Raw genomic sequence first — 18,631 nt, 5'->3', positions numbered from 1 at the left:
AGCCACACAGCCAGGGTGATGGAAATATGATATGATTCAAATCCAGACTCAGCGGCCCTAAATACTGTGCTTCAATCTTTAAAACCCGAAATACATGTGGACCAATGTTTGGAGCAACAAGAGGCTGTGCCCTTCTCCATTGTCTAACTTTAGGGAGAGAAGCCTTCAAGACACAGAGAGACCTGGCCCCATGGAGAGAAAGAGTGATTCACACCTAGGAAGGTATAGTGTAGCCAGCAGTGCTCAGGAGACAGCACCAGATTTTTGCTGGTGGGAGACTTTTGATTCCTTTTCCCTTTTGGGCTCAAAGCTTTGATAAATACAAACTCTCAGGACTAGACATCATTGCCTGTGGTAGTTCCACGTTTTATATTCACCTAAACATTATACTAGCTTCAAGCCTCTATTACTTGGTTGGAAAGGCAAATCTGGATTTAATAAAAGACATGTCAAACCCTTATATTCACTTTTGGTCATTTGCGCATCAGTGAAAACAATGAATAGAACTTCTAATGGTAAAACCCTTCGATGAAGCACAAATATTTATTCTAGGCTGAGTCATATCTCAGGAAAGCAGGCCTGTCATATCTGAAAACTGCCCCTGCCCAACTGTGAGTTCCAGGATTGCACCCACTTCATTCTTGAGCAATTAAGGGCAAAGACTATCTCCCCTGACTGTGGCCTCTTTCCATAGTCCTCAGCACCTAGAGGGGCTCAGCAGATCTTTATGGAATGATGAAATGATTTCCTAGTCACTGTGGTTTGATTATCCTTCAGCAGCAGGTCATTAGGGTTACAAATATCTAAAAGGACAAGATTGAATGGACAGTCTTTAGCACTATTATATTCCTAAACATTTCTATTTTTCATTATTACTATTCGTAACCATTTTTAAAAGTACAAATGAGACTCAAATGACAGTCAAATGCCTGCTACTTAATAATTTCTTCTTAGAGCCCACGATTGCTCCAGAAGGGCTCTAAGATAATTAATGTACCCACTTGGCCATTTCTCCTTCAGCCTCCTCCTTATCCCAGGCCCATCTCCTCCCTACCATCACCTCCCTGCAGGCCAGTGTAGCACGAGCACACAGAACACAGCACGTGGCACATAGAACACAGCACACACTATTCAGCAGAAACTTCCCTGACTGTTCCTTCCAGACACCAGTTAGGGGCTGAATCTCCACTGCCAGGGAGAAGCAACCAATTACTGTGGAAATGAGCAGACTCAGTGGCTTCTCTGAGAAAACCTTTATAGTTATGAACAAGACAATGGCAATTACATAATGTTGGTCGCTTTTAATCAGTCTTGTTTGTGTGAAAGAAACCCTGAAATAGTTGAGCTATGACAGCTTCTGGCAGGCAGTAGGCTACATGGCTTTCCAATAGCTATTTGGTTAATTAAAAGCGTTTCAGGCATTTCTTCATCTCCTCTAAATAGCTTAGGTCACTAAGAGGAGGGATTAGGCCACTCCAGTTCCATTTTGCATCACACCCTTCCGACTTACATTACAGACCACTTAGATACTGTAGGCTAACCAATCTTCAGGAATGTTCAAAATCAGAGGGAGAAAAATGCAGAGAGAAGTTAGTTTAGGAAATCAGATAATTAACTTTAAATCCAAACACCAGTTGAATTAGAAAAGACAAGACACATATTTAAAATTTTTTAAAGTTAACCCATTTCAAAGGCACTCTTGTAGATGTCAGGAACATCATTGGTTTCCTTTGTTCCAAGGGGTAAGGAGATATTCGTGTTGACAGAACCTTGAGCATTGCTGAGCACAGAGCATCTCAGATTTATCAGAAGTACAGCCAGTGATCAGAGCTCCGTGTGTGTGGAGGCCATACTGATATTGATTGGCACAAATGATTCCTCATTATTGTGGTAGTCAATAAGAAAAATGTTAAACATAATAAAACTCAAATAATCTTACATTTTTAGTACAAATGAGATTATAGTCCTCCTTTTAGTTGCTTATCATTTTTTAGCAAAACAAGTTGTCTTATTTACCTTTCAAATAATTAAAAAAATTTCAGTCTGCATTGAATGAGAATACTTCAAAATTATGGCTCATCAAATCATTCATTAGTCCTTGTAGATTCATTTACTGCCTACCCTCAATGTGTCAGGTACTAGCCTATTAGGTTGGTGCAAAAGTAATTGCGGTTTTTGCCAAAGGTAAAACCGCAATCACTTTTGCACCAACCTAACAGAAGAAAAGAAGGCTACAAAATAGTTTTACAACATCCCTGCCCACAAGGACTCCATAAGCTAGTCAGGAACCCAATAATTTTACCAGGTGTTGATTGCTTCCTATTTATGGGAAGCAGAGGAAATAGACTGACAGCTGTCTATTGTTCTTAAGCAAGATAGAATATACCAATGTCTTGGCACCCCTTTAAGAGGGTAATTAATACCAGCTAGCTGCTGTAACAACTACCGTATCTGCATGGCTTAACACAGTAAAGATTTATTTATTTTCACTCAAAGTCCCTACAGGTCAAGTGGTTCTCCTCCATTGTGTAGCCACAGCATCTGGAAAATCTGGAATCCAAGGGTTCAGTGGTAGAACAAAAAGATGGTAGAGGAAGTACAGGCCTGAAAGTGATAGACATCATTTCCCCTCTCATTCCACTGAATAGAACTGAGTTATATGGCCCCAACCTAACTGCAAGGAAGGCTAGGAAACGTACTTTTTCTGAGACTCCAGGAAAAGTCACAATATAGAGAACACAGGTTGCCCCTCCTGCAGTCTGTTGCAAAAGACCAGACACCTGCAAAGATAGAGGAGGTGATGCAATGCTTACGAAGATCCCATTTAACAAGGTATTTGCTTGTAACTCGTGCTTCTTTATTTTCTGTTCTATTTTTTGATAAAAGATTTGAGCCTCACTTTCCCTTACTTAAAATACGTGGAGTTGCTCCTGTATTCCTGACCAAATCCTGATATAATAATTAGGAACATGGATTTTCATGTCCAAGAGACAAGGGTTGACATAGCAGCTCTCCTACAAGGGTGGGAATGTTAATCCTACTTATCTCATAGGGCTGTTCTGACAAATAAGGAATAAAAGTACACTGTAGACTGTACAAAATCAAAAGAAAATAAATATTCCATCTAATGAAAAACCACCTTTTCCGAAGGTTATTTCTTCTCCATAGCTTTAATAAAATGACCTTTTAAAAGACCCTTTCATATGAGGTTGATACCTCCGAGAACTTTATCTTTCCGTAGAGGTCTTTGAAACTTCTGTTCCACATTCGTTCCTTTGTTTTGTCCAAACCTGTAAAGGAAGAGACATACGGCCCAAGGCTGCATGAGCTCCCCCAGACCATCCCTCAGCACAGCTTGGTGAGCCCAAGAAGGCAATAGGATCTGATTGCAGAGGAGCCCAGTTAGAACCCCTTTCCTTGTTTGGTGTAAAATGAGATTTCCTGAATTTAACATCCTGTAACTATGGTTTATACAGCTGAGACTTCTTATTAACGTCTGAGATTGGTTTGCGTCCTGGACACAGGCTGCATACCATTACAGAGGGATTTATTTGACTCCTCTGAGAAGGACTCCATTTTGTCCTCCAAAAGCATTGCTTTTCTCAGGTTTATCCAGGAAAGCATGGGTGGCCCTTACATAATCTGGAAATTAATTGTTGACTGTGGAAAGAAGGGGTCGTAGGAAATTCCTAAATTCTAACCTGAGCGCCAAGTCCCAGATTCCTTAGGTTATTCTTAAATATCCCTTGCACCCTCCCCTCCACCCCGACACATGCTTTTTGTCCATTTGTTTGTCTTTGAGCCTTATGTACATAAAACCAATGTATTCTTTGGAAAATGAGTGCGAAGACTTTGTGTTTTTAAATTTAAATTAATGGTCTTGTGCAGCAAGTACAATGGGCATATAACTGATTTTCCAGGGAATGTTGAGAGTGAAATGGGCACCTAGTAATATTCACTCTGCGATAACAGTCAAAAACTGGGACTATCCTTACCAAACTAAGACTTGTGTTCACCCTAAACATAAAATAAAAGTCTTTTAAAAAATTTTGATACAATGTTACATTTTTTCAATTTTTACATATTCAGGTCATTGAATAGCATCTCATATTACACATACGTCATGATGTCTACCTTATACGAAGCTATAATAAATGACCTCGTGCTTTTCAAAACTAGTATCCTTCTCATTGCTCGTGAATTTGAGTTTCTTTTACATATTTATTAATCACTAATATTTCAAGGCCTATAAATTGACTATTCATAATCATTGCCCATTTTTCTGTTGTGTTTTCCTTTCCTTCCTGATTTACGTGAGCTCCTATGAATTCTAGATGTGAATTTTTTTGAAAATTTAAGATTTTATAACTGTTTTTCATTAGTATCCCTTCTTCCCTGTTTGTCTCTGACATTCTTGGTTAAATATATATTTTTAATTTAGAGGTAATTATATTTACAGCTAACCCTTATTTACATTTATCACTTTATTAAGTTTTCCTTTTTGGTTTGTGCTTTTGAAATCCTACTGAATGTCTTCCCTCATCTCAATGATGTACTTCCTCATTTTCATAAGCTTTAAATCTTTACATTTTACATTTAGACTTTTGTTCCATTTGGAGTTGATTTTTGAGGTGTTGTGAGTTGGGAATCTACCTTTAATTGTAAAACTTTAGACCCAGGTTTCCCAATACATTTGCTAAACCTCTGTGCTTTCACTACTTCACTACACATCAAGTTTGCAGGTTTCTCCATCTGTTCCTGGCTTGTATGTCAATTTCTGTTCTAAAATACTATTTGTTTGACAAATGTTTGGAAGCATGTCCTCTTATCTGGTAGGGCTATTCCCCCATCTCTTTTCTTCATTTCCAAAGTTTCTTAACTATTGAATGTATTTTTAATTGATTTTCCAATTTGCCAAAACCTGCTACTGAAGAAATTGCTTAGAATTGTATTGAATTGATGAATGGATTTTAGCAAAACTGATTATTCATAAAATTAACTCATCCAACAGGTAGCAGCAGCAAAAATGGCAAAATGAGGACTTTTGAGAATTCCTTTCTCTATGGAAACAAAACCCTGGGGGAAAATGGTCTGAATCAACCTTTTCAGAACTCTGGAAATTAGCCTGAGACTTGAAGCAATTCAGGTTGCATTTATATAAGAAAAGTGACAGAATCTTAGTAAGAACAGCAAGCTTTGAAGGATTTGAACTTGCCCAGTTGCCTTCCTTCTTTCTCCATCTCTTCAGGGGACTTAAAACCAACATCCCACACTCATAATGAAAACCCAGCAGGAGGCAGAACAGGATTGGAGCTGCTTCAAAGCCTTAGGTCCAGAGAACTCATCACCTATGAAGATCCTCAATAAGACTCAAAGCTGATTCTGCCTCAGAAACCACGGAGACCCAAAGGCAAATTCAAAGTGCTGAAAGTTAACTCATCCAATCAGTCAACTCTTGTACAGAACTCCTTTTTTTTGTTCTTGGAGTTTGTTTTATTCAATAAAGGTGTTTTATATTGTTGTTGTTGTATTCTTAAATACCGTATTTTAGTTGCTATTATAAATGGTACTTCTATTGCCGTTTTGTCTAACATTTTCTGGTGGTCAAATTTCTAGCTAGTGTGGAAGAACACTGATGGTTTTTACTTATTGATTTTCTCTCTGGCAATCTCACTAAACCTTATGATAGTAGTAATGGCTCCTCTGGATTACCCATCCCCTCTTGATAATCTCTGTTGAAATAATCACATTATGTGCAACTAATGACAATGTCACTGATCTTATAGTCTCTATGTGCATTTCTTTTTCTTTTCTTAATGCTTTGACTCATTCAGTTGACTGCCATTCACAGAACAGATGTTGAACGGTTGTTTTCATTATCATGTGCCTAAAAAGAATGTGATTAAAATTTGCCAGTTCAATATAATATTGGATGTAGGGTTTTGATAAATAACTTTCAACAAACTACAAGAGTCATCTTCCCTTTCTAGTATTCTAATGGCACTGGTTTTTTAAAAGTAATAAATTGGTATTGAAGTTGTCTTATGCTTTTTTCTGTATCCATTTCCATTAAGATAATTATTTGGATTTTTTCTACTTTTCTGAGGCTGAACTGTCCTTGAATCTCTGTTACGAATGCTGCTTGTCATGAGATACTATTTTTCATGCTGTCATTAAATTAGTAAATTAATTTTTATTTAGAATCTTAAATCTACATATATAAGTAAAACTGATTTTTTTGTTCTTATAATATCTTTGTCTAATTTTAGAATCAATCTTATAAAGTGTGAAGCCTCATGAAATGTTTTGAGATGACTTTACTTTTTATATTATATGGGACAAGTTCCATCAGATAGGGATTACCTGTTTCCTGGAAGTTTAAAATTACATAGCTACCTATAGAAAATTATATCATTAATATTTCATGGTTACTAGTCTGTACATATACACACACATTTGTGTGTGTATATGTACATACACACACATTTGTGTGTGTATATGTACATACACACACATTTGTGTGTGTATATGTACATATACACATACAAATGTGTGTGTATGTACATATATATAAATAAATTTGTATTGAGCATACATATATATATACACACGTATATACCGAATTTGGCTTCTCAGAAACCCATCTATTATCAATGAGATTTCCATTTTATTGGCAGACAGTTTTTACAGTGTTACTCTATGTTAAGTTTAGTAATTTGCTTAATTTACTATCATTTTCCAATTTTCATAGTCCATTTTATTTATTACCATCTTCTCTCTAACTTTGGGATCATTTTTATCAGAAATCTAGCTGACATTTTAGTATTTCCATTTCATGGGCTGAAGGATTTGTTAATTATCTGGTGTGTGTTTTTGTGTGCTTTTTTTTTAAAGCAAAGATTTTTTGACTTGTACAAAAGAAAGATATAGACAAACTAGATGCTAAAAGAAAATATGCAAATAAATACTCACTATGAAAAGTGAAAAATAATAGGAAACATTCTAATATATAATGACAATATTTCCTTCCTTTCATTTCTTGCCTTTGGAACTTTTTAAAATTTTTATTATATTTTTTTAGATGGAGTCTCGCTCTGTCACCCAGGCTGGAGTGCAATGACCCGATACTGGCTCACTGAAACCTCCGCTTACCAGGTTCAAGTGATTATTTTGCCTCAGCCTCCCAAGTAGCTTGTAATACAGGCATGTGCCACCACACCTGGCTAATTTTTTAATTTTTAGTAGAGATGGGATATCGCCATGTTGGCCAGGCTGATCTCAAATTCTGGGCCTCAGGTGATCTTCCCGCCTTGGCCTCCCAAAGTGCTGGGATTATAAGCATGAGCCCCCATGCCTGACCCCTTTGGAACTTTTATTAAATTAATGTTAGTACTTCTATCTTCCATATCTTTTAACTTTTTTCTCAATCATCATATTACTTTATTGCTTTTGAATGTATTCTGGAAGACATTATTTAAATTCAACTTACAAATTGATTCTTTAGCTATATCTATTATCTATTCATCTGTAAAAATCCATTCATTAAGCTCTTTATTTCATCAATTTCATTTGTCATGCCCAAAGACTTCATGTATGCTTGTTCTTGCTTTCAATATCTTTTTTATTCTGAGAATATGTGTATATGTGTATATATATATACACACACACACATTTAGAGCTCAGAAAAACGACACTCCAAAAAGAAGGCCGCTGAGCAGTGAAAGTTTTTCTCTTTCTCCTGACCTTCTGTCTCTCAGTCCTTAGCCAGCCATAGAAATGAAAATATCTCTTTCCCAAGGTGGGTCATAGAAACCAAAGTCCCACTGTCCCTAAGCCAATCATAAAACCTGGAAATATTACATAAGTGTTGTCTCTGCTTTTTTGTGTACAAACTGGCCATAGAGAAATTATCTGACCTACCTTGTTTGACTGTAGATCATAAGACCCCTAATATGGTTTGGCTCTGTGTCCCCACCCAAATCTCTCCTTGCATTGTAATAATCCCCTCATGTCAAGGGCAGGACCAGATGGAGATAATTGAATCATGGGGTCAGTTTCCTCCATGCTATTCTCATGATAGTGAGTGATTTCCCACGAGATATGATGGTTTTATAAGGGGCTTCCCCTTTCTCTCAGGACTCATTCTCTCTCCTGCCACCCTGTGAAGAGGTGCCTTCTGCCATGATTGTAAGTTTCCTGAGGCCTCCCCAGCCATGTGGAACTCTGAGTCAATTAAACCTCTTTTCTTTATAAGTTACCTAGTCTCAGCTATTTCTTCATAGCAGTGTGAGAATGGGCTAATACCACCCCATTCCAGAGAGGGTCCTGTCCAATTCTCAGAAGGAAAGAATGCAGGCTCAGAGAGGCTAAGAAGAGTCCAGATAGACAGGGCTTGCTGGGTGTCCCCACTCTGCCTATTAGCATTAGATCATATACTTTTGGTCCAATCATATTTCTATACAGCTGTTCATACTTTGTTGAACCTAAGCATAAAAACAGACAATTTCCTCTATATCTTTGCATCTTCATTCTGAAGGCTACTGTGTATATACATTAAGTAAATTTGTATGTCTTATCTCCAATTAACCTGCATTTTGCAAGATGATTTTTCAGTGAAACTTCAGAAGACAATATACATATTTTATATTCTTATTCTATATCATTCTGTTAGTTTTGATTCCTCAAGTATTGATATTTCTGTTTATTTGGTGGTTCTCATAGTGCTTTGGCCAGAGGGATTTCCTGTGAGATCATCTTTTATTCTCATGGGACTACTAGCTGCTTTGTGTACAGTGTGTGCTGGATAATGGAGTAAAAGCATACCTTTAGTTTATTTTCCTCCAGGAAAGTTTGGGGCTGTTCCAGGGAACAGAGTTCCCAGTGTTACATTCTAGGGTCTGGAATCTCCTTACTGCCTTCTCCCCACCATAGAACTTTCTAGGATTTCCTTTCCAGGCACTGCTTTGTCCCCATGGTTATCAACCTCTCTGTCATTACATGTCCCACTTGGTGGAGGTGGGGCTCAGGGGCTCTGTCAGGCTGGCCAAGTCTGCTGTACCATTTGCTGAGGACTCCACCCATGCTGTGGTCTAGTTTCAAATTAACATCACCCACCCACCGTGGGCTGAGACAGGGCTGACCCATGTTTTATTCTTACTCTGTTGATGTTAAAGCACTGACAGAGATCCATTCAGGGAAGCATGAGAATAAAAGCAAAACTAAACAACCAACGCAAAACAAGTCCACGCCTCCCTGGCTGTGGGTGATGATTCTCTCCGGCTCCAGGCTGCTATCCAGTTCCTCTTCTACCTTCCGCTGCAGCCATGGGCACTCAATGATCTTCTCTCCTGCTAAGGGCTCCCTACAATCTTTATGTCAGGTTTATAAGGTTCTGATGTCGTTGACCTCCATGTATCATGCACGGCCTCTTAAGAATACAGTAAAGACACCCATATCTTAAGAATCTCTTCTACAACCTCTAGTGCACTATTTAAAATTCTTAAAATAAAAGAATCCAGGATACAAGATGCAGGTGGTGATGGTCAGAATGAAGGGCCTGGAATAGAGATTCCTAGAAAGAAGTCACATGAGGAACATTTGGAGGGATTGGTGAGCTGGCAGCCATATCAACCCAAGGCCCACTCTTCCTGCCATGGTTGGTGGGACTCAGTGTTTAGAGAACAGCTGGTACAGCCTTGAATTCTTAGATCACATGCTGGTCACATTGCATGGCTTTGCTGAAGGTGAAAACTTGCTTTCAATATTAAAACTAGACAGAGTAATCATTGACAGACAGCAGTGAGATGATATCTGGTGGAGTTAAGATACCTTGGGAATAGACGGCTGCGTTTGGAATTTATTTGATGTACATATGCAGTCTGTCATCTTTCCAGCCAATCCCATATTGTTGTCTTGCCTCTCCATTATCTCCCCAACCTGAGAGATTAAAGAGAAATATTTTGTTTGTCAGCTCAGAAGTAAGCACTGTCCATTACTTGATAAGACTGAAGCAGGGTTTAACAAGCCAATTTGCACCAAATAGAAAATGTCCTATCATGCTATCAGCTGGTCTCTTTGTTTGCGCATACTGTTCCTGTGTTCTTGATAATCTGGTAAAACACAGTGAAACTTAGTATATATGGATTAGTCAGAAATGAATGCTCACTTTGGAAGCCTGCTAGAAGAAGTCAATGCATTTCTCTACAGGAAGTGCCTAGATTTATAACCTACAGGATTGAGGACAGTGAAAATAAGAAAGGCATTTCAGGTAAATTAAAAAATATCTCCAGAATCTTCTGATTCTATCTCAAGTGAGAAGCCAAGTCCAAAAAGGCTGGAGACCAATTTCTAATTATCATCTTTGTATTTGTATAAGCTTTGACATTTTGGGGGGGATAAAAGTATGTGCCTATGAATATCCAGATGTTAACTCCTCTGAATGAACAAAGACAGGGCTTCTCCCATCAGCTGGGAAATTCAGTAGGTGAAGTAGAACTTAGTAGAGCCTGTGTTTAGACCCTTAGGGGATGTTTGTTTAAGAACTCTACTACTGGCTGGGTGTGGTGGCTCATGCCTGTAATCCCAGCACTTTGGGAGGCCGAGGCAGGCGGATCTTGATGTCAAGCGTTCGAGACCAGCCTGACCAACATGGTGAAACCCCATCACTACTAAAAGTACAAAAATTGGCCAGGCCTGGTGGCGTGTGCCTGTAATCCCAGCTACTCAGGAGGCTGAGGCAGGAGAATCCATCTACTCAGGAGGCTGAGACAGGAGAATCCCTTGAACCCGGGAGGTGGAGGTTGCAGTGAGCTGAGATTGTGCCACTGCACTCCAGCCTGGGTGACAGAGCAAGACTCTATCTCAAAAAAAAAAAAAAAAGGGAAGTACTCTACTACTTTACAATGTGCAAGATCTGCACTTGCCTTCTGCCCATGAAGAAAGGGACAGAGAACTAATGGTCACCGAGATGTGCACGTGTGATCAGCACTGTGGTGAGTGCTTCGCACACATTTTCACAACTAACTACCCAAGAATTTTGTGAGGTGTTTTATACCATCCATAACCTGTAGATGAAGAACTGAGACTCCCAGATGCATTTGACTGCCCACAGTACTAAGAAGCATTGTGCGCATGTTGCTAAAGACATACAAGACATTATTTTCTCTCTTTACCTACAAAATCTCCACTGAGCTTTCTTGGTGACAAGTCTGAGGTACAGCACGTAGGTAAACACTGACTTAATGTGTCTCAACTGTTAAGGAAGACATAAAGGTAAATGGCAGTGATTAGCCATTGTCACCATGCTGTTTGCCCTCGTGCTGAAATTGTGTGTAGCAGATAGGCTCTGAGTGGCTCTATTTCTCATACATACTTTTGTCTCTAATGTGGGTGCTCAAATGTGGCAGAAGTTCAGCTGTAGAGTGATGTGATCAGCCAAACGGTCCACTGCGGATAGAAGCGAAAGACTGTAAGACAGGTCAGGAACACAGAACTATTGGTCGTCCCTTCCAAGTGCAGCATTGGTCTTGGCTTCTGATCCAGGTTGAACCTAGATTTAAAGAAAAATTTAACCATATTGGTTTGTTAATTAGGAATCTCAAATACAGCCATTGTTGTCCACTGAGGTCCTCAGCAACAGAAAACATTGAAGAAAGAGGCAGAGAGTGAAGAGAAAGAGAGAGAGAAAGGAGGAGAAGGAGAAAGAGGCGGAGAGAAAAGGAAAGGAAGGAAGCAAAGAAGAAAAGAGGAAGGGAGGAAGGAAGGAAGAAAGGAAGGAGAAAGAAAAGAAAGAGAAAGGAGAGAAGGAAGGGAGGGAGAGAGGAAGAAAAAGAAAGAAAGGATGAATAAAGGGAGGGAAAGAGAGAGACGAAAAGAAGGGCAAGTCACTCTTCATCTCTGTGTGCATACAGATACATCTTTGCCCTCGTAGAATTTACTGCCTGAGGAAATTTTCAATAAAATGTTAAGATTCAAATGGTAGATAAATGAGGCAAATATGAAAGGTCCTTTTATACACGGGAGAAAATTCAATAAATTTAAAAACAGAAAAATTTTTCTTGGCCAATAATCTAACAAATAATAGATTTAAAACCATCTTGTGATACTAGGCATAGATAGAAAAATTTGCATGCACACGTGTATGTGCACGTGAACACACAGAGACCCCCACTCTGATATTGGTGAGACTGGGCTGAATTTAGCATGCACCAGCTCCTGAGAGCACTTTCCAGTCCAATAGCATAACAAGAAACCAGAGCCTTCTGTGATTGTTGTTGCTCTTTTCCTGTCACCAGGTGATCCCATCATTTGGAATTTTACCTAACGAAAAATTTAACAGAAGCAAAAGTCTATTCAAGCACATTTCTTGTATCTAAAATAATACAAATTCCCCATCAATAATTGGTTAATTACTGTATGTAAAAAATACTAGATTTTTCAACAACTAAGAAAATGTTGGTACATTTAAATACTACATGGAACTGCTGGGCATGGTGGCTCATGCCTGTAATTCCAGTCCTTTGGGAGGCTGGAGCAGGTGGATCACTTGAGGCCAGGAGTTCAAGACCAGCCTGGCCATCATGGCAAAACCCCATCTCTACTAAAAATACAAACAAACAAACAAAACCGCATGTGGTGGCTGGCGCCTGTAGTCCCAGCTACTCAGGAGGCTAAGGCACAGAAATCTCTTGAACCCGGCAGGTGTAGGTTACAGTGAGCTGAGACTGCATCACTGCACTCCAGCGTGGGCAACAGAGCAAGACTCTGCTTCAGAAAAAAAAAGAAAAAGACTTTTAAAATGCCCAATCATATATGTTTTATTGATACCTAATGCACTTATGAAATTGCCTAGCTACTGCAAAATATATAAGCTTTTAAACATACGTGCTGCAGAAAAGAGTTCTTATGATATAGAACATACCTTGAGGTTAATTTTGAAATTTGAAAGAGCGTAATTTGCATATTATAGCCCGAAGAAAATAACAGAATTCTCTACCTCACACTCTTTCCTTCCTCCTGCTCCTACTCATACATCCTTCTTTCACCACCGCATCTCCCCTCCCAATAAAATCTAAGCCATGTGACTTTTTTCAACATCTGCTTCCTTTCTTTTCTTTCACAGAAAGCACACATGAATAATCAGACCGCACTGCTGCTGTTAATTGTAAAAATCATTAGTAAACTTCCAGGTGCTGTTTACTATATAAGCATTGTAATTTTCTATCCTAAAATCAGCAACTCCCCCACATCATTGTCTGCCCCAGGGCATGAGCACTGTGCAGCTTTGAGGTTGTCAAAGGCAGTTGCAGCCCCATTTACTGGAACTGAAAGAGATCGATCCACACCTGCAGCGTTTGAGGCAATAATTCCTGATATTAACCAGACCTCATGAGGAGAGGGCCCTTTTGCCAGCCTCCTCATGATTCAACACTCTCCAATCCATGTGGAATCATTGAATATGCTGTGATTGGCTGACACCCACCACGTCCATTCTTCCCCCTTTCTGCCATCACTCCACCTATTGTCCAAAGATTCTGGAAAGAAACCTGTAGAGAAGAGAAAGCCAGTTTAGATGCCATTTGTCTCTAACTTGTAAGCCCGGCATGCCTGAATTTTTGCAATTGCAAATAAAGTGCAGAGGAAGAACAAACTCAAGAACCCTCCAGAGCCCAAACTGCAAGATGCAGGAAGAATCCTGGAGATTCTTCCTGGAGATTAACTGAGAGAAGAGATCATAGCACAGAGAGGAAGTAACTTGCCCAATGCCATACAAACTCTGCCTAACGCTTTGGTTACACAAAACAGATTACAACTTCCATCTGTTTCCTTGAAGGCACCTGTGGTTTTCCTCAAGAAATTCAAGATAAAAGAAAACAAAGCTTGAGTTTACATTTTCCCAGGTACTACAATGGCATCCCTGGGTACACCTGCTGTTCTTTCTCTGGGGCTTCCAATTCCTGCTCTGCTCCTCCAGGCAGGATTCTACATAGCCTTCCAGTAACACTGCAGGAGTGTCCCTCGGGTAGTCTGGCTACACCTTTGCCTATAACCTGCTGCACTGTATATTCTTACAGCCATAGCCACTATTTTCCTGCACTGTGTCATCTGTTTGCCTGCTCCTATTTCAGTGGTATTCGAAGTGCCTCTGATAAAAGTGCTTTTCCTTCTTTTTCTTTTTATATTTTTGGCCTAGTTCAATACCTCAGTGAATGAATAAAATTCATTAAGAGAGCATTTATAATATCTAATGTTTGAATGAATGTTTGAGATAGAAAGTTCTTAGAGACCATCTAACCCAACTTCAAAATTAATTTCTGCATCACAGGTGCAAGAATGTTCAGTGACTCCGTGAACTATGTTTGCACTTTGGCATCAACTCCACCTCCTGGAGTCTTCTCTACCACTTTGCCTCGGAGACAAAGCCTAGGACGGCATTTCTTAGAATCCCTTCCCCATAGGCTTCCATGAAAAGGAAGGAGGCCATGTTAGGAGGCCACGTTCTCCAGCAGCTGTGGCGGGAAGAAGCACAGGTGACTCATAGACCAGTGTGGGGAGGAAACAGATGGGAAGGTCTCAGTAGCTCCCAGGCAAGCTCCTCCACAACTCCTGCTGTAGTGTTGCAAGCTGAAAACTTTAGCAATAACTTCACTGTCCTTTGTTCCCTGGCTTTTCCAAAATTTTCTAGGTTTTATTTCCTTGCATTAAAATCTTCCCACAACAAAAGAGTCATCTTTTTAATGCATGGTGCTGGGTCAATTAGATACACAGAGTTGAGGTGGAGGATAAATCCTGACCCCTCCCTCATAAAAACAAAATCCAGACAGTTTAGATCTACATGTGAAAAGTAAAACAATAACGTTTTAAAGAAAACATACAAAAGCATCTTCGTAACCTTGGGGTAGGCAGACCTTATACAAGACACAAAAAATTGCTAGTCATAACACACAAAATGATAAATAGAACTCCAATAAATTAAGTATTCTCTGCATACCAAAAGACACCATTAGGAAAAGTCAAGCCACAGAATAAGAAAGGATATTTGCATGACACATATCTGAGAAGACTTCCCAGAATATATAAAAATTTACACAAATCAATAAAAAAGACAGATGTCTCGAAGTAGGTACCTCAAAAAGGAATATCTAAGTAGACGAAAGCATGTTAAAAACTTCTCAAATTAAGTAACTATTAGATAAATGCAAATTAAAACCACGATATACACAAGAGAAAGTCTATAAATGACAGACAAAACAAAGTATTGTGTTTGGAGCAACTGGAACTCACCTACTTTTAAGAGTAAGTTGGTACAACTATGCTTGCATGTCATTGGAAAACACTGGAAAACTGAAATTATCTACTCTAACTGAACATCCATCCGTCCTACATCCTAGCAATTCTACCTCTACATGTATATTAATAGAAATGTACACACATGTTTACAAAAGACATACGACTATTTATAGCAGCAATATTTGAGTAGTTCTTATCACAACCCATCGATCAATCCATAGAATAGATAGGCTGTGATGTATTCATACATGTGCCACTATAAAGCAACGAGAATGAAATAACTATACATTTTCCCAACAAATCATAATTTTGATGACTCACAATCAAAATAGCCTGGATACAAAAGAATACATGCTGGATAATCCCATTTACATAAAGTTTAAAAATCAGAAAAAAAAAATCCGTGGCTTTAGAACTCAAAAATAGTGGTTACTTTTTGGGAGGTAATGATTAGAAGGAGGGGGACTTCTTGTTAATGTCGAACTCCTTAGTCTGGATTCTTGTTACATGGCATGTTCAGTTTGTAAAATTTCATTGAAATTCACTGTTAATATTTGTGCACTTTTAAATAAATTTTATACTTTAATTAAAATGTTACATTAAAAAAATTCAGCCTGGGGATACCTGGAGTGTCTTCTATTTTCCTGACTGACAGAGTAAATTATTTAAAATTTATAGTTAATAGGTTTCAGGGCCATGGTTATGAAGATGGTGGTGATAATTATGACAACAATGACAAATATCTTCAACTACAGTGAAAATAGCACTACTGTTTACTAGGTGACAGACAATCTGTTGGTGACTTTTTGATAACCTGACACTGTCCTGGGAAGCAGGAATTGGAATTCCTGTTGCACGGATTGGGAAATTGAAGGTAGCTAATTTGTTCAGTCACCCAGCTCCTATCAGGGTCAAACTTGACTCTTGGACAGAATCTACTGATTCTATGCAGATTTCCCACTTCACGAAAGAATGGCACGGTTTTTCATCTGTAACTCAGAATCCCTTCTCAGTTTGTAAATACTGAGTCACTCAAACTGACGCCCCTATCCACAGTGACACGAAAGTGCTGGGAGTTCTGTCTGAATGAGGCAGAGATCAATGCTGATGGGATTTCTGCCCCCACTGTGTAGGGTCCCTCATGAATTTGTGGTGCTTTGTAATGACCCTCATCAAAGTACATAACTCAAGAGATGCAGGATCTGCCAATCCTAAGCAGCTCTTCCCATCTTTTGTAGGAAGAACTTTCTCACATCCCTGGAACTGGGCAGGGATGAGAACAGCCTGTGGGGCTGGCAGTTGCCTGTCAGGGTCTCATCTACAGAAATGTCTTCTCTTCTTTTCATCCTGTTAAATTGGAGATTGCGAATCTCTAGAATCAGATAAAATGTTATTTTCTCATTTGGTAAAAATAGAGAACATTTAACGTTTCATAAAGCTGTAGGAGAGGGTTTGGTAAAATGAGCATTTTAAACCCCCACCTCAAGGAGTATGTGGAATACCAAAGAAGATAATTTCCCTTCAGGGGCCTCCATCTCCTCACAGAGTCCCCCATCTCACAGAGTCCTCCATCTCCTCACAGAGTCCCCCATCTCAGAGGACAGCATAAAAGAAAGGAAGATGGAAAGTGCTCCTCGGAGGAAGAGGAGTCCTCCATCTCCTCACAGAGTCCCCCATCTCACAGAGTTCACCATCCCACAGTCTTCCATCTCACAGTCCTCCATCTCCTCACAGGGTCCCCCATCTCACAGAGTCCTCCATCTCACAGAGGAGTCCCCCATCTCACAGAGTCTGGGTCTCCTCAGAGTCCCCCATCTCACAGAGTCCTCTATCTCCTCACGGAGTCCTCCATCTCCTCACAGAGTCTCCCATCTCACAGAGTCCTCCATCTCCTCACAGAGTCCCCCATCTCACAAAGTCTTCCATCTCCTCACAGGGTCCTCCATCTCCTCACAGGGTCCTCCATCTCCTCACAGAGTCCTCCATCTCCTCACAGAGTCCCCCATCTCACAGAGTCCTCCATCTGCTCACAGAGTCCTCCATCTCCACACAGAGTCCTCCGTCTCCTCACAGAGTCCCCCATCTCACAGAGTCCTCCATCTGCTCACAGAGTCCTCCATCTCCTCACAGTCTCCCATCTCACAGAGTCCTCCATCTCCTCACAGAGTCCTCCATCTCCTCACAGAGTCCTCCATCTCCTCACAGAGTCCCCCATCTCACAGAGTCCTCCATCTCCTCACAGAGTCCCCCATCTCACAGAGTCCTCCATCTGCTCACAGAGTCCTCCATCTCCTCACAGAGTCCCCCATCTCACAAAGTCCTCCATCTCCTCACAGGGTCCTCCATCTCCTCACAGAGTCCTCCATCTCCTCACAGAGTCCCCCATCTCACAGAGTCCTCCATCTGCTCACAGAGTCCTCCATCTCCTCACAGAGTCCCCCATCTCACAAAGTCCTCCATCTCCTCACAGGGTCCTCCATCTCCTCACAGAGTCCTCCATCTCCTCACAGAGTCCCCCATCTCACAAAGTCCTCCATCTCCTCACAGGGTCCTCCATCTCCTCACAGAGTCCTCCATCTCCTCACAGAGTCCCCCATCTCACAGTCCTCCATCTGCTCACAGAGTCCTCCGTCTCCTCACAGAGTCCCCCATCTCACAGAGTCCTCCATCTCCTCACAGAGTCCTCCATCTCTCCACAGTCTCCCATCTCACAGAGTCCTCCATCTCCTCACAGAGTCCTCCATCTGCTCACAGAGTCTCCCATCTCAAAGAGTCCTCCATCTCCTCACAGAGTTCCCCATCTCACAGAGTCCTCCATCTCCTCACAGAGTCCTCCATCTCCCCACAGTCTCCCATCTCACAGAGTCCTCCATCTCCTCACAGAGTCCTCCATCTCCTCACAGAGTCTCCCATCTCAAAGAGTCCTCCATCTCCTCACAGAGTCCTCCATCTCCTCACAGAGTCCCCCATCTCACAGAGTCCTCCATCTGCTCACAGAGTCCTCCATCTCCTCACAGAGTCCTCCATCTCCTCACAAAGTCCTCCATCTCCTCACAGAGTCCGCCATCTCACAAAATCCTCCATCTCCTCACAGGGTCCTCCATCTCCTCACAGAGTCCTCCATCTGCTCACAGGGTCCTCCATCTCCTCACAGAATCCCCCATCTCACAGAGTCCTCCATCTGCTCACAGAGACCTCCATCTCCTCACAGAGTCCTCCATCTCCTCACAGAGTCCTCCATCTCCTCACAGTCTCCCATCTCACAGAGTCCTCCATCTCCTCACAGAGTCCTCCATCTCCTCACAGAGTCTATCTCACAGAGTCCTCCATCTCCTCACAGAGT

At 40.6% G+C, this 18,631-nt stretch overlaps 1 long non-coding RNA gene across 1 annotated transcript; it reads right to left on the bottom strand.

The window, feature by feature from the left end:
* Nucleotides 1-507: 507 nt before the first annotated feature.
* On the bottom strand, nt 508-13,393 carry LOC130541260 (uncharacterized). Its single transcript, XR_008955307.1, has 6 exons — nt 13,344-13,393; nt 11,372-11,548; nt 9,829-9,936; nt 3,217-3,290; nt 1,511-1,545; nt 508-803 (listed from the first exon to the last, which is right to left on the bottom strand). It is a non-coding gene; the product is annotated as an uncharacterized LOC130541260 (long non-coding RNA).
* Between the last annotated feature and the right edge of the window lie 5,238 nt (nt 13,394-18,631).

This window comes from Pan paniscus, chromosome 12 (assembly GCF_029289425.2).
Source record: "Pan paniscus chromosome 12, NHGRI_mPanPan1-v2.0_pri, whole genome shotgun sequence".
In the NCBI taxonomy this organism is placed as follows: Eukaryota; Metazoa; Chordata; class Mammalia; order Primates; family Hominidae; genus Pan; species Pan paniscus.
This window is presented reverse-complemented; position numbering and strand designations above follow the sequence as displayed.